The 13,795-nt window shown below is 55.2% G+C and overlaps 1 long non-coding RNA gene across 1 annotated transcript; it reads left to right on the top strand.

Annotated features, from left to right (window-relative positions):
- The first annotated feature begins 2,785 nt into the window (after positions 1 to 2,785).
- Positions 2,786 to 13,724, top strand: LOC114012257 (uncharacterized). Its single transcript, XR_003554615.2, has 4 exons — positions 2,786 to 3,032; positions 7,212 to 7,387; positions 7,670 to 11,736; positions 13,160 to 13,724. It is a non-coding gene; the product is annotated as an uncharacterized LOC114012257 (long non-coding RNA).
- Positions 13,725 to 13,795: the final 71 nt, after the last annotated feature.

Raw genomic sequence — 13,795 nt, 5'->3', positions numbered from 1 at the left:
TTCAGAGGCTCCCTTTCTTTATTTTTTACATATTTAGCGTGAAAAGCTCCTATTCTTTAGTGGTGAGTTTTTTAATTTGGTGAGGTTCATGCCTATTTTATACACAATGCATTCAGACTCTGATTTGCAGTCTTGGGTCTTACATGCCCATGTTGGATAGTGGAGGACTTTATAGGAGTACCTCTCGTGACAAATATGCCTAACCACTGGATTCTGCGTATTCACAGCTCTTAAACCTGCATCCGTACTGGACTCCCGCAGATTACAAAGGATTGTTATGGATTATTCCCAGGGAGCACGAAGAGAAACTGAGCTCTGAAGAGGGGAGTGGGATGGCAGTGATTCAGTAGGGCAGGCACACAACGGGTCACTGACAGACCCCAGATAAAACCCTGGGAGAGACTTGCTGGCTTACAGACTTTTGTGATCTTCTTCAGAGTCCTGGCAGTGGTAGCTGCATCTTGTGGTGCAGGGCGTATCGCCTTGTTTTCCAATACATGGACATCTCTCTGGTACAAAACATAAAGAGTATGAACCACAAGAGCCCCAGCAGGCACAGGGACTAACTGGCAAGGCAGAGCAAAATACCTTGGATAACAGTGTTTGCTGCAGATAACACAGCGGAAAGAGAAAAACCTTTACAAGAGAAGTTCTTCGTCTAAAAATTTAGTCCCAGGCTGTTAAGTAACGCAAAAAGTCATGTAATTCTGCTTGCGATGCTAGCTCCCAATTTTACATATACTGCTGGGTTTTAATACAGACATCAGTGAAGTTAGATACGGAAGAGACTGCACAGCTGAGTTATCTCGGTTTAGCTCAGAGGCCCCTGAGAGCAAATGTAGCAGATGTTTAATAGTGCTGCATTCATTCCCAGTCAGGAAGATAGACTGCACTCACATCTACACAGCGTCTCTTCGGGAGGCTTCTGAACTCTTGCGTGAGGTGCCCACAGGAGCTCTGAAGCTGTGCCCCTGCTCTGGGGGCAGGGGAGGTGCGACCGCGCCACTGCTGTGCAGTGGGATTCTAAGGGGAGCGTGTGGCTGCCTGTCATGGGGAGGCGATGGCTGGGGTGCTCCTGTGCGTCACAGCTGTTCCTACGTTTCTGTGTGAGTTTTCCTGATGCTGGGGATGTTCGGTAGCTTATTTGTGGGCAGGAGGGCACCACCTGGCTAGTTTTCCTGCTGGGATCTTGGCAATCCCACAATTTCAGAGTTTGCCCTGAGAAGCGCATTAAAAGCTAATCCCCTCTCGTTTTGCGTGACCGTCCTTGCGAAACTGCACTCTCTAGGTCCTGCCTGCACGGTGCCACCACCGCTCCTGGAATAGTTTCAGCCCACCAAGTTTATCTGAAAACTAAAAAGAACAAAAGCATAGCAAGAGGACTTGGCTGGGCACCTAATCCTCTGCACTTCCAGAGCTGCCTTGCTGGGAGCTTCTGGCCCCTCAGGAGGAGCTGGGGAGCCTGGAGGGGTCCGTTTGCAGGGGAGCCCACCCCTGGGGTCTAGACGGATCCCAGCTGGCTGGAGGGAAGGCTCTCTTATCAAATTTCTTGCCAGGCAAAGACAGTTGGTGATGATGTTACAGATCTCACCGTGCAGCATCCCTTGGGCAACCTGGAGTTAAAAATAACTTTCCGTTGGGTGGTGGGAAGCAGCAGAAATGGGGTAATTTTAACTACAGCTGTTACATCTTGTTCTGAGCCTTAATGAGGAAATCATGAAGTCCTACACACTTCAGAACTTTTTGCTCCTAGTGATGAGGGAGGGCGGTTAATGCTGTGTTCGAGACCAGCATTTAGTGACCCCGCGCTGCCACATTGTCTGGATGAAGTGCAGGAATTTCCCAGTTAAACAGAAAATAGTTTCACAGCCAGCGAGTTGCACAGCTTTGGGAGACCACGGCTTTGGGATCCTGAGCCCGTGCCTGGCAGAGGTCTGGCCCAGGCACCCTCCTGGGTCTCGGCCCTGTGAGTCTGTCTGAGGCTCGCAGTCCTGGGCTGGCAGCTCAGAAACAGGACAACAGAAAACAGGGAAGAACCGTGCCTGTTCAGGCACTACGAAATAGCAGTTGGGTTAAGTATAACAATTAAATAGATACGCAGTTAAAGATGTGAGCGGCTCAGTTGCTGAGCTACAACGTCAAACCCCCGTCTGTACTGAGGCTGGGCTGAAGCCAAGGGGCCGTGCTGCAGAGCGTGTGTGCAGCTGCTGGCACTTCGTAGACTATGTCTTTGACAAGAAAGTATCTTCCCAGCAAACCAGGAGGGAATCATAAGCGTAACTCACAGAAGATCTGATGACACTTCCCTGGGGAGATACCACTCAGCGGCATGGCACTGGTTTCTTTTCTCTCTTTCACAAGAGCGATGTAGGGCTTGGTGTGCAGCCTGGGGGTGCTGCGTATTTAAACTTGTGCTTCCCCGTGCAATGTGACGCGCTGGCCTGGTACCACCACAGCAGCGAGTTCTTCCTCACTCTGCGTGAGTGCAAGAAGCAGGACATGCCAGGGCCAGGAGCAGCCTGTGCACCAGTCACACAGATGGCAGGTAGCGCTGGCAGTGCCACCCCCTTTTCATCACCACCTGTCACCTGGGCATCACAACCCTCACTGGGCAGTGGGTGGAAGGGGTGCTGTGCGTGTGCCCTGATTTCGGCAGTGAGCTGGGGCGGCTCACGCTCGGTCAGCAGGATAGGCTGGCTGGCTGGCTGGCTGACTGGAGCAGCTCAGCGTCACTCCCTGCCAGCAGGGAGGGTGGCAATGGCAAATGCGCGGGTCCAAGATTGGCCTGTGTCACCTGGGTGGGACTGCCACCCACAACCAGGCCGTGCAGGACACGCAGCGGCACAGGTGCCGTTCCGCAGCCGGTTAGGGACAGGTGGAGGTAGTCATCTACCACCTTCTACCTTCCAAAGGGCCCCAGGACTTCAGGACTGCCTGGAAAACCCCACGGATCAGGCTGCTCTGCTTCCATATCCAGAAGGCATCTCTCTGCAGTCCACGGGAAGCGTAGGGGCGAGGAGTCTGGCTAAGATGTAAGTTGCCATCTTAAAATAATTTTTGCTAACAGTGTTTTGTTTGCTACTGAACGTGGTTATTCAAAGATGCCTTTTTATCAAGCTCTGTCTCCAGTCACAAATGAGTGTCTCTGTCTTTCTGGGCCTCTGCCACAGTAATGGACTGGAAGACAGACTGGACCTGGCTGCAGACTCCTCCAGTCATCCTTTCCCCTTCCTTCCCTAGCACAAAGTTGTGTAATTGTGTGATTTGGGACACCTTTAGCAGAAAAGCTTGGGAGACCTGTCCTCACCTCCCACATGAGTCCTGGGGGCACAGAGCTCTCCCAAAGTGGGGACGCTTGGGTTTCACAGCCGTGCAGCAAGCGGGTCATCCCACCCACAGAGCGGCTGGGATCTGCCTGTGGTGCCGAGGAGCTGTGGGAACCTGGGAACCACGGCCTCACTTCAGCCACCCCAGACACAGCCAGGCCTCGGCAGGGACTTCAGCCCATCCTCCCTTCGCATTTCCAACAAGTTTCAACGTGCTGGCCCCTGGGGTGTTTGCTCCCCTCGCCACTTACCTCTCCATCATCGTGCGGGGCCAGGCACTGATAAGGGGTCATGCCTTTCCCAAAGGAAAAGAAGACACAGACGACTAAAATCCCCCTCCTGGGCTTGCACAGGTGTTCATCCTCAAGCACAACCTTACTTTATTTTCCAGCCAGAATAGTAAGTTGGGAAGTAACAGGAGCCGCTCTCCTCCTCTCTAAATACCCGTGCACCAACCCCCCCAAAAGCTTCTTGCTGGGGCTGGAGGTGAAAGTGTAAACGTTCCCATCCTCATTTCTCCCTCAGCTGTGAATGCCAGGGCAGTGGTGTAAAAAACACCGTAACATCTGGAGCAATCACTGCGGTGGCATTTCTGCCTTTGTCTGGAACAGGATGGACCGTAAACCTTGCAAGATAACATGTTCCCACAGGGACTTCGAGCCAGTTTTTCAGGCCTTAGGAGTCTGCACGCTGCTGGTGCATGTGAACCAGCCCACCCAGGGCTGCACAGAAAGCAGCAGATTTCTGTTGTACCTAAAAACACAGTGAGGTTTCGCTGCTTCCCCTATCGTCAGATCTTGGAGGTACTGGGGGAAACCTAACCAGGATCCCAACCACAACGCAGTGAAACTGGGGTGTTTGTTGTCACGAGATTGAAAGCATAACTGGTCTAAAAGACTAGGAAAAAATTCAAATTGGTTCAGCAGAAGCTTTGCATTCTTGTTGGTATATCACCTCTGGATCTGCAGTGAGTTTAAAACCACTGAGAAAGGTATTACGCCCTGATGGATCATCAGGACCTGACCAGCCCCAGCAGGGATCCCCTGCCCTGCCCAGGATCCTATTTCAGCCCCACCTGCAGCTCCTCAGCCCCGCCGAGGTGGGGATGGAGGATGCTGGTCTTCAGCCCCACTACGCTGGATTGACTCCTACAACTCCTGCCTAGCCTTCTCTGGTGGGCAGAGCCCGTGATGCTGCTTGGGGTAAGGGATGGATCTGCTCCCATGGGGATGCCCCTGGGGGCCCTGACACTGCTCCTGCTGAACCTGCTGTGCTTGGGAATGGTCCCAGTGGTGCCAGGAGGTCACTCTCTTCCTCCTTGTTTTGCCTCTGCTTCTTGACCCTGCTGCTGCTTCTGACTGCTGAGAGGTCCCTGTTGTCCCCTGTAGCTGGTCAGTGTGCCTCGGGCTGGGTGCTGGCATGCAGCAGAGGGTGCTGGATCAGCAGGAGCGGTGGGAGCTGCTTTCCTCTGGCTCACCAGCACTTTCCCTGAAGCTCCTCTGGATGCCACCCTGCTCCCTGCCTCCCTGAGCCCACTCTGTGGGGATTAGCTGCGCTTAGCAGAGACTTCTGCAGATGAGGGAATTGCCCTCCACCCCACGGAGACAGGGTATGAATTCCCTTCGCTGTTGCTGCGGGAGAGCTCTGCCTCCCTGTGTTACTTTCAAGTTTTCTGTAGCACCAAATCCCACAGCAAGGAGCAACGTGCTGTTCTTCCAGCTCACCTGCTGTGGAGCAGCACTTCCCACGAGCCACACCACCGCCATGCCTGGAAAGCAGAGCCCTGTGCTGGAGAGAGGGGCCAAACCCTTGGCATGGCACAAACCAGCCCTGCCTGCTCTGCCGCTGCCTGCGCAGGGTGCCCAGGGCTGCGGCCTTTCCGCTTCCTTCTGAGCCCACCCTTTGTTTCTCAGCTCCCGGGTTAATTGCTCAGCAGATCAATGCAGTTCCAGCTGTGTTCTGGCCCTAATCTGCAAGGGGCTTGGAGGGGAGAATGTCCCAGGGGGGCAGCAAGTGGCTCCCAGCCTTCTCTCAGCAGTGGCCGTGTTTCTGTCACAGTACACGTGGCTTTGTGCCAGACCAGGCTGACCCCCCCTCGGCACCAAGGGGCTTGCCAGCGTGGGGGGAGCCGGTGTGTGGGGAGCCCTGGCACGCACAGGGGAGGCCAGCTCCTCCATGTGGGGTGATGCGTTCAGGAGTGGGGATGTGGTGGCCCAGGGGGTGACGGCAGGCACAGGGATGTCCCTGTCTTTTGCAGCATCCTGGGGCTCTGGGGGTGCCAGGTCTGTACTTCGTTGCTGAAGAGCGGACAGAAATGCACAGGCAGGTGCGCAGGGTCTTTCAAAAGATTTCAGCTTGAAAGATTTCAAGCTACTCAGCTGTAGCTCCCCAACCAAAACCGCTTCCGTGCCTGAGGGACAGTGACCGTCCCTGGCTGAGCTCTCTGAGCACGCTGCACCAACACCCGGGGAGACACCCACCGCGAGAGCTGGTGGCCCCTGCACCAGGGAAAGTCACTGCCAGGGATGGCAAGAGCACCTCGAGAGGTTGGTGGACATTTTTTCCCTTGTTGTTCTTGAAAGCAAGTTTCCCTCGCAGACTCGGCTGGCCGGGCTGTGGTGCTGACGGGAGGTGTGGGTGGGTGTGCCGTGGGGGCAGCTCAGCGCAGGGATGTGGTGGGGTGCCAGGGGTGCTGTGGGGGACTGCGTGGCACCTTGGGGAGGCTACAGGGGCACAGGGCAGCCTGCCACAGGATGGCTGTGGGTGTGTGTGGCCGAGCAGTGCGTTGCTGTGCGCTCCCAAAGGGTTTGGCAGTCTGAAGCAGTGCGGTGGTGGCAGGGAGCAGGCTCACCCTGGGAAAAGCTCTCCATGTGCCGTGCTTCCCCCTGGCCGGAGCAGCCCTGGGAAGCTCCGGGCTCACGCTGTGCTAACACCAGAGCCTCCCACTCTGGCACTGCCAGAAGCCACTCGGCTCTAACCTGCTGCTGGAAACAGCACAGTGCTGCGACCTGGGCAGCTGCCACAGGGCTGTGGGGTGGTGAGTGGGAGAACAGGCTGTCCCCAAGGGGCTGGCCCTGGATTGAAACAGGGCCCTTCCAGCCACCTGCCATCTGTGCACAGAGGGGAGCTGCCAGGGCATCCCCAGCTCCTGGGACAAGCGTGCAGCAAAGCCCCTCTTGTGCATCAGCTTGGCTGTCCTGTGTGGAGGAGGTTGTGGGAATGGAGTAGACAGATACCCAGGCTCCTTGGCTCTAAGCATTAAGCCATCGCTCGTCCCTCTCCCCTGTGCAGCCCAAGGGGGGGTTTAGCTTGCCTGCAAGCCCAGGCTTCCCCTGGACCCCCAGCACATGGTGCTTTACCTTGTTCCCTGCAGTCCCCCCACAGATGTGATGGGTGTTGGTGCTGCAGCCCAGCCAGGTGCCACAAATGCTGGGTGTCCTGAGCACTGGGTGGAGGTGAGAGACTGTCCTCAGGCCCTGAAAAGGTCCTTTTCAGCCCCGGCAGATGAGAACAAGGGGAGATGCCTCCACCAGAGGCAATTCAGCCGCCGGCACAAAGCGCAGACAGAGCCAAGCTGCACGCTGGTGCTGCCGGCCGTGCACGGGCTGGTACCGCACCGCCGCGCTGAGCCCCAGCAGCTGCCGGCCACCCTGAAAGGCTCTTTGTGGCCCTGGCTGCTGAAGCCGGACCCTGCGGCACTTGTCTCTGCTCCTGGTCCCCCATTTGTGGCAGGATCCTGCACACAGATGCTTCTGTGGCTTTCTGACCGGCTGCAGTCATGCTCTGGTTTGCACCGTAACTGAAACCCCTGCCAAAATCCTCCAGAAAACCCTCAGAGTTGAGAGTGGAGCACCAGCAACACGCATTTTGTTGGGTTTGCTCTAGATTTGGCCACTCTCGAGCTGTGCTGGGCAAGACGACTGGTGTGTCAGTGTCTGCAGTGTGATGCTCTCCCAGGACCCGCACCCCATCCAAATGCCACCCATCCCACGTGGCGCTGAGGGTCATGAGCTCCACTCCCTAATGAAGATCTGTGCCAGAGCAGCTCACGCTGCCCTGAGGTCAGTGTCCAAGAGATAACCCGGCCCTGGGTGTACACTTGCACACAGCTATGCCCAGCAGCGTCTGGGCTTCGCTTTGCTGCTTTGTTTGGTCTTTCATGGAATGGAGGATTTGCTATTAACACTGGTACCTGTGAGTAAATAGGGCCTTAGGTGGTCCCAGGCTGGGCTCAGTGGTGGTGTGTGCCTGGCACGTGCAGGGAATGGCACCAGGGAAACAGAAGTGGGGCAGGTGCCCTGGTATTTGAGAGTAACACCGGGTATTTTTCTTTCCTATTCCAGGGAAATGGTGATTTGCAGGACTGCATTTTATGACTGCTGTTTCCCCTCTTCTATAATTCTTCAGAAAAAAATGCAGGCATGCTAACTCCATCCCACAGATGGAAAAAAATGCACCCAAATTCCCGGACCAGCAGACAGCCAGCCTCTGAGGGTGAAGGACACATGACACAACTCTTGTGCTGGGCATCTCCAGGGGATGCCCACCAGGCTGAGCTCCTGCTCCTGGAAAATACCGCTCCGGTGCTGCCTCCCTCCCATCCATCCACCCAGCTCTGAGCCAGTGGAAATGGGACTGCCGAGATTGCCGAGATCTTTGAAATGTGCTTTGTGAGAGGATTCATCCTGGTTTGATACAACAGAGAGAAAAGGAATCCACAAGGAATCCCAGGGGCTTGCAGATGCCTGTTAGGCTGCAGCGAGGATGAAAGCAGATGAGCTTTTTTTGAGGACTTGGCTGAAGCATCTGTAAGATCCACTCTGAGCAGCGCTTTGAGCTGGGCTGGTGCTTTGATCCCGAGCGCGGTGGGAGAGCTCCCAGGAGCTCCTGGAGTACTGCAGTGGCGAGCAGTGGGCATCAGGAGGTTTGGAGCTAACAACAGTGTTCCTGAAGCGATTGCAAATGTTTTGAAGGATTTCTGTAAGTGAAAGCAGCAAATGGGCAGGGCTGGATTTTTAGCCAGCTGGTAACCAGGTGGTGGATGTGTCTTAAGCTGTAACCACACCAGTGCGCATCGCACCCCCGCAGCCGAATATTTAAAGCATCACGTTCCTTAAAAGACCTAATTTTGGAGGTGATACGAGTGCTGTTAGTGGCAGGCAAAACCTCCTGAAGCTTCTGCAGCAGCAGCAGCCCCTGAGCAGCCAGGGGAAAATGCAGGCATGGCTGCTTGGAGATGCTCCCCCCAGGCTGGGGGGCTGTGCCCTGGGGGATGAGCTGTGGGTCACCTAGCTCAGGCTGTGACCCCTCACACAGCCGGTTCCTTGTCACCCTCGCGCCCTTTCCGGATCAGCCCTTTTCCAGCCTGATTACAGGCCTGCCTGGAAATACAGACGATTCATGGTTTCAGTGTGAGTCACAGAAGGTTTGGTGGCTTTTCCCTCCGTGCAGCTCCAGGCTCCCAGGGCTGAGGCGGTTAGCTGGCAGTGGCAGCCTCTCGCCCCGAGGAAGCAGATCAGCAGCCCTTGTGCTTGTGGAGAGGTCTGGATGTGTCCTGAGCAGGCTCAGGGCAAGCAAGTAAGAATCCCAAGCATTATTTTGAAGACTTTTCCTCTTTTTGGGGAAAAGAGATCACTGAGGTGGGTAGTGGGAAGGCTGGGCTGCCCTGGGACCCCCAATATGGGGGTTCTGCTCCTGGGGGCCCATGCTGGGTGCTTGGTGTGCTCCATCTCCTAGCCCTGAGCGGGCAGAGCAGCTCCACTCTCCCGCAGGGTGCCGAGACCAGCCAGACTCGCTCCCCTCTGCTGGCAGGAGTTCCTGCCGCACCGGGTTTGCAAGGAGAGGTGGGTTTTTAATAAAACAGACTGTTACAGCTAGGGGACACAGACAAGTGCTATGGGAGGCGAACACTTCCTTGTGACTGTCAGCTCAGTGCAGGACCTCAGCTCTCCCTGCAAGCCTTGTCTGATGCTGCTGGGGACAGAAGTGGCAGTTGAGGTGACCCTGGAGGTCACGTAACATCTGGGAGGTGAGGGGAAACCTGACTGGGCTACAGACATAAAGCGCTTCAGAGAGGGAATCTTACCTGTGTGGTATGTGCTGCTGCCTTTTATTTGCTGTGCAGTGTTTGGGAAGAGCCCAGTGCTGCGCCAAGCTCGGTCCCCCCACGCACAGGCTCTGCCATCAGACATGTCCTCTGCTCCCCATCTCCTAAACCAGGTGCCCAGCCAGCCACGGGCTCGAGCACGGAGTGCCCACGGGGCTGGGATGGATCCTGATGCTCCTGCAGACCAGCGCTGCTGGATGGGCTCTCCTGCACCGTCTGCTCAGGTACGGCTGTGTCTGGGCCCAGCAGTGTTTGCAGCATCTCCCAGCTCTGCAGCAGGCAGTGGCTGTGCAGGACTCCAGCCATCCCCCACCCTCGGCTTTGTGACCCTCCCTGTCTTTCCACAGCCCACCACCCTGCTGTGAGCCTCCTCCCAGAGCTGGAGCCCAGCAGGGATGGGTGTCTCAGGCTCAGCTGGCTCTCCTGAGCTCCCTGCTTAGCTCCTACCACCTTCACCAAGGCTTCTGCACCCTCCGAGGCTGTTCCCAGCCTTCAAAAATGCTGAAAATACCCCTCAGTGCCCAAAGGCTCAAAGAGCCTTGCAGCAGTTGTAAACCCTGGGAGCTGGCTTCTGTGTAAAACACTATTATTTTATTTTGTTAGTACTAAAAATAATTTGGAAATGCCATCAATGAATAGCTATGGAAGCCTGTTCCAAAGCAATGCGAAATGTCTCGGGCTGAACCTCTCCAGTAGGCACCACTGGTGTCCTGCCTGGGAGCCCAGCGACCACAGCACCACTTCTCCAGCTTCAGCATCGGTTTGTAATGTCAACATAACCCCTGGTATAATAGCAGCCTTGTCATTTATGCTTATATATCAGTCTGTTTATAATATCTCTAAGCAAGGATGTTACTTATTGGGATAAAATGGGCTATCCAGAGAGGCTGAGGCCTGCACAGGGTCAGGAGGAGCGCGCGTACCCATTTGATAATTCCGACACCGTAAGCCTCCTAAAAGGGAAGGCTGTCAGTACTATTAGCAGGCATTACTGCGCAACGGAAAGACAATTACTGCGGGAGAACCACTTCTCCTGGGGTTAATGATTCACCAGCACATGTCAGTGCTATTAATCCCCAAGGGAGCGGGGGCAGGTGGCCTCATGAACGCGCTATTCCCTGCTCGAGCCTTGCAGTGATGCTGGTGATGCTGTGGGGAGGTTCTCCCTTGCTCTGTGCGTCTCAGAAAATACTCCGAGGGGGTGCAGGGCTGCTCTGCAGCTCCTGGGGGGCTGGCGCTTGAGCTGGGCCACACTTTGGGCTTTTCCAGTGATACCTGCTACCTTGTGATGGGAATCTTCGCTTGCCCGGCAGGGTCTTTGCCATTGAGCTTTTCCCTGCAGCAACAGCTGTGCTGTGCAGAGTCGGGTGAGAAGCTCAGCACATTCACTGACCTTTCAGGTGTCTGGGAAGCTCCTAGACCCTCTGTAGTTCCCCACAGGAGGGATACAGCCAGCCTTCATAGACAAAGCATCTTGGCCCCTCCTCTAACAGCAGCACTGGCTGCATGGCAGCCCCTGTGCTGGCTGCTGGGCTTTGCTGGGGGCAGTGGCTGGGCTGGCTGGGGATGCTCCTCTGCCCTGGCAGTCATGGGCTGTCCTGGCTGCGGCAGCCAGGTCCTGCACCACGGTGTTCTGTGCTGGCTGGTCCATCACACACAACACAAGCTGGTGCGGGCCACGGAGCAGTCGGTTTGTGATGGGGATGTTGCCTGCAAAGCTCCCTCTGCTCCTCAGCAATACTCTCAAACTCCTGTGCCTTATATTATGTAGTTTGTATGAAATCATAGGTCATTTCTGAGCATAACAGGCACAATTAAAGGTGTGATCGTACACAGATGAGCTTACACTGTGGCTGCAAACTGAGGAGATTCTCTGTCCCAGCAAAGGCTTGTACATTGGATTTACTGTCTGCCTTTGCAGAGGGGAGTTTTGTAAGAAAGAGAAAAAAAAAAGGCAAAAAAAAGCGTGCCTTTTCCCCTAAGCTTAAAAAGCCTCAGAAAAAATCTGTGTTAGTTTGTTATTTCTTGCCACACAATATTTGTCTGACAGTTGTAATCACTGCTAGTACTTCCAATGTGTCTTAAAGCTTAATTGACTGGACTTTTCCATTAGCAATGAGATAAAGCAATGACCTTCTTCTTGCCTTAACAATTAATTTACCCCATAGCAGCTTGTGGCACCTGCTGCCTCCTCTTTCAGCTCTGTGCGCTCAGGAAAGGCCATTTTCTGGCTGCACCGTGCTCCTGTGAGCCTCCACGAGACGCGGCACGTACAGCGGAGCTGCAGCGTGGGTGGTGATGGAGGTGAGGAAACCTGGGGGAGGAGGGGCGGTGGAGACCAGGGAGGCAAGCAGCGACACAGGAGAAACGTAAATATGAGGAGTTAAGCCAGCACAAATCCTTCTGCCAGAGCAATCCACCCAGCAAGTGGAAAAGTGCCTGTAGGCTGGTTTTTAGGGTTTCCCTGGCAGAGTGCCATCAGGGCAGGTAGGGAGTTGAGGTGCTGCTGCCCAGCCCCCCACCCCCTCCCCCCGGCACAGGTCAGCTGAGGGCTGGTCATGCACCCTCCTCGCCCTGTTGCCAGAGATGCTCTTGCTCACCTGAACCCCTGGGGTGACCAGGTGCTCACATGGCCCCGTCAGCAACTCTATTTCAGGGCGCCCTTGGTAACAGCAAAGCCAAAGAAAGGGGGCATTGCTCTCTAGCATGCTCCGAAAGGCAGCATGCCATTGAAATTCATTACCCTCAGACTAGTTTTAGCCCTCCTGCAAAATACATTTTGTGTCTAATCCTGGTAACGCGATGTCTCTTCGCCACCAGCCTGGCAGTGTGTCTCACTGCCAATGAGTAATGAGAGAAGCCTCGCTGCAGCGGCGCGAGCAGCCCTGCTTGGCGGGCACATATGGCACCCTTTTTTTGGAGACATATTTTCCCCCATCAGGTTGTTTGGAGCTTCCTTAACCTGAAATCACCAGCACTTGTTTTACAACACTTCATGGGCCAGGTGAGATGCCACCTCTCTGACTCTGTAGCTGGATGGATGTGCCCCAGGGATGATAGACGAGGCTGAGCTTGGGGTCCAGGCTGGCTGTCCACAGCGTGGGGGCATGCACGGGGCTTGCATCCCTTCAGGAAAGCCTTCAGCCTGTGGTCAGAGGTCACTGGCACATCTGCTCTCCAGAATGAGCTACGAGAGCTGTGTTAGACCAGGACAGGGTTCATTTCTCCTTGTGAGCATCTATAGCCCATTTAAATCGATTTAAAACAGCCTGCAGAGAGGAGCATCCCTCCATGCTACTGGCAAAGCAGCCAGTGCTCTGCTGGCCCTGTGTACAGAAACCCAAACAATCTGCATTTCTTCACCAAAGGCAGGCAGAAGAAATATTGCTTATGAAGAACCTTTGCTGAGCAAGGAAAGACAAACTTCTATGCATTGTCTCAGGCTGGTGGAGTTACCTAACGAGAAACCAACCCTGAGAGAGGCTGCAGAACCAGCAAAACCGCTGCACGCCCGGAGCTGCTGCGCTCCCCATGCCCTGCACCAGCCCTTGCCCCCGGCTGTGCAGCATCCCCAGGCTCCAAGCCCCACTGCTGCCTCCCGGGGGCTCGCCAGCCCTGCTCACTGTCCCTTGCCCTGAGATGATCCCAACCAGATTGCTATTTGCTTCACGTTTTGGAGGGGGGAGGAGGTTGTAGCATCCGCCTTTCACTCTCGTCCTTGTTCCAGAATGAGTCACCGGGATGAAGGAGCTGAGCAACAGGCAAGAGGATAATTCGCCTTGTGATGGTGATTCAGCCTCTGCGGGGTGGTGACAGAATGAGCAGAGCTATTGTTTCTCCCCACTAGCTGATGACAAAAGCATTCTTGCCCCTCTTATGACATTTCATCGTAGAAGAAATATGAACAAAGTGATGTGTAAAATAGTGATGAGTGATGCCCCTGCTTCAGAGAACACCTTCTGGTTCTCAGAGAACACCTTCTGGTTCTCAGCCTACCCTGAATGCTGGGCAGCTTGCTGTGCAAACAGCCAGACCCCTCCTGCCCAGGGATGCTGCTGTGGCACTGCCAGCCCCAGGAGCAGCTCAGCATGCACAAGGGATGGAGCTAGCCCAGCACACAGAAGGGATGGGAGCCAGCTCAGTGGGTGCAGATGGAAGGCCACCCTGCTGCGGCAGCCTGGGAGTGCCACAGCAGCTGCTCCTGCAGCCCGCATCAGCGAGTTCCTGCATCTAGATGTCACCCAGCCACCCTACAGGCACACATCAGCATCACCTCAGTGAAGTGGTTCAGCAGGGACATGGCACATTCACGTTCCGTGAAGATGATCTGGGGTTTGAACAGCTTCCCTGTGAAGGATAGTTC

This window comes from Falco peregrinus, chromosome 12 (assembly GCF_023634155.1).
Source record: "Falco peregrinus isolate bFalPer1 chromosome 12, bFalPer1.pri, whole genome shotgun sequence".
NCBI classification, from domain to species: Eukaryota; Metazoa; Chordata; class Aves; order Falconiformes; family Falconidae; genus Falco; species Falco peregrinus.
The sequence above is the reverse complement of the archived record's forward strand: the minus strand, read 5'-3'. Positions and strand labels throughout refer to the sequence as shown.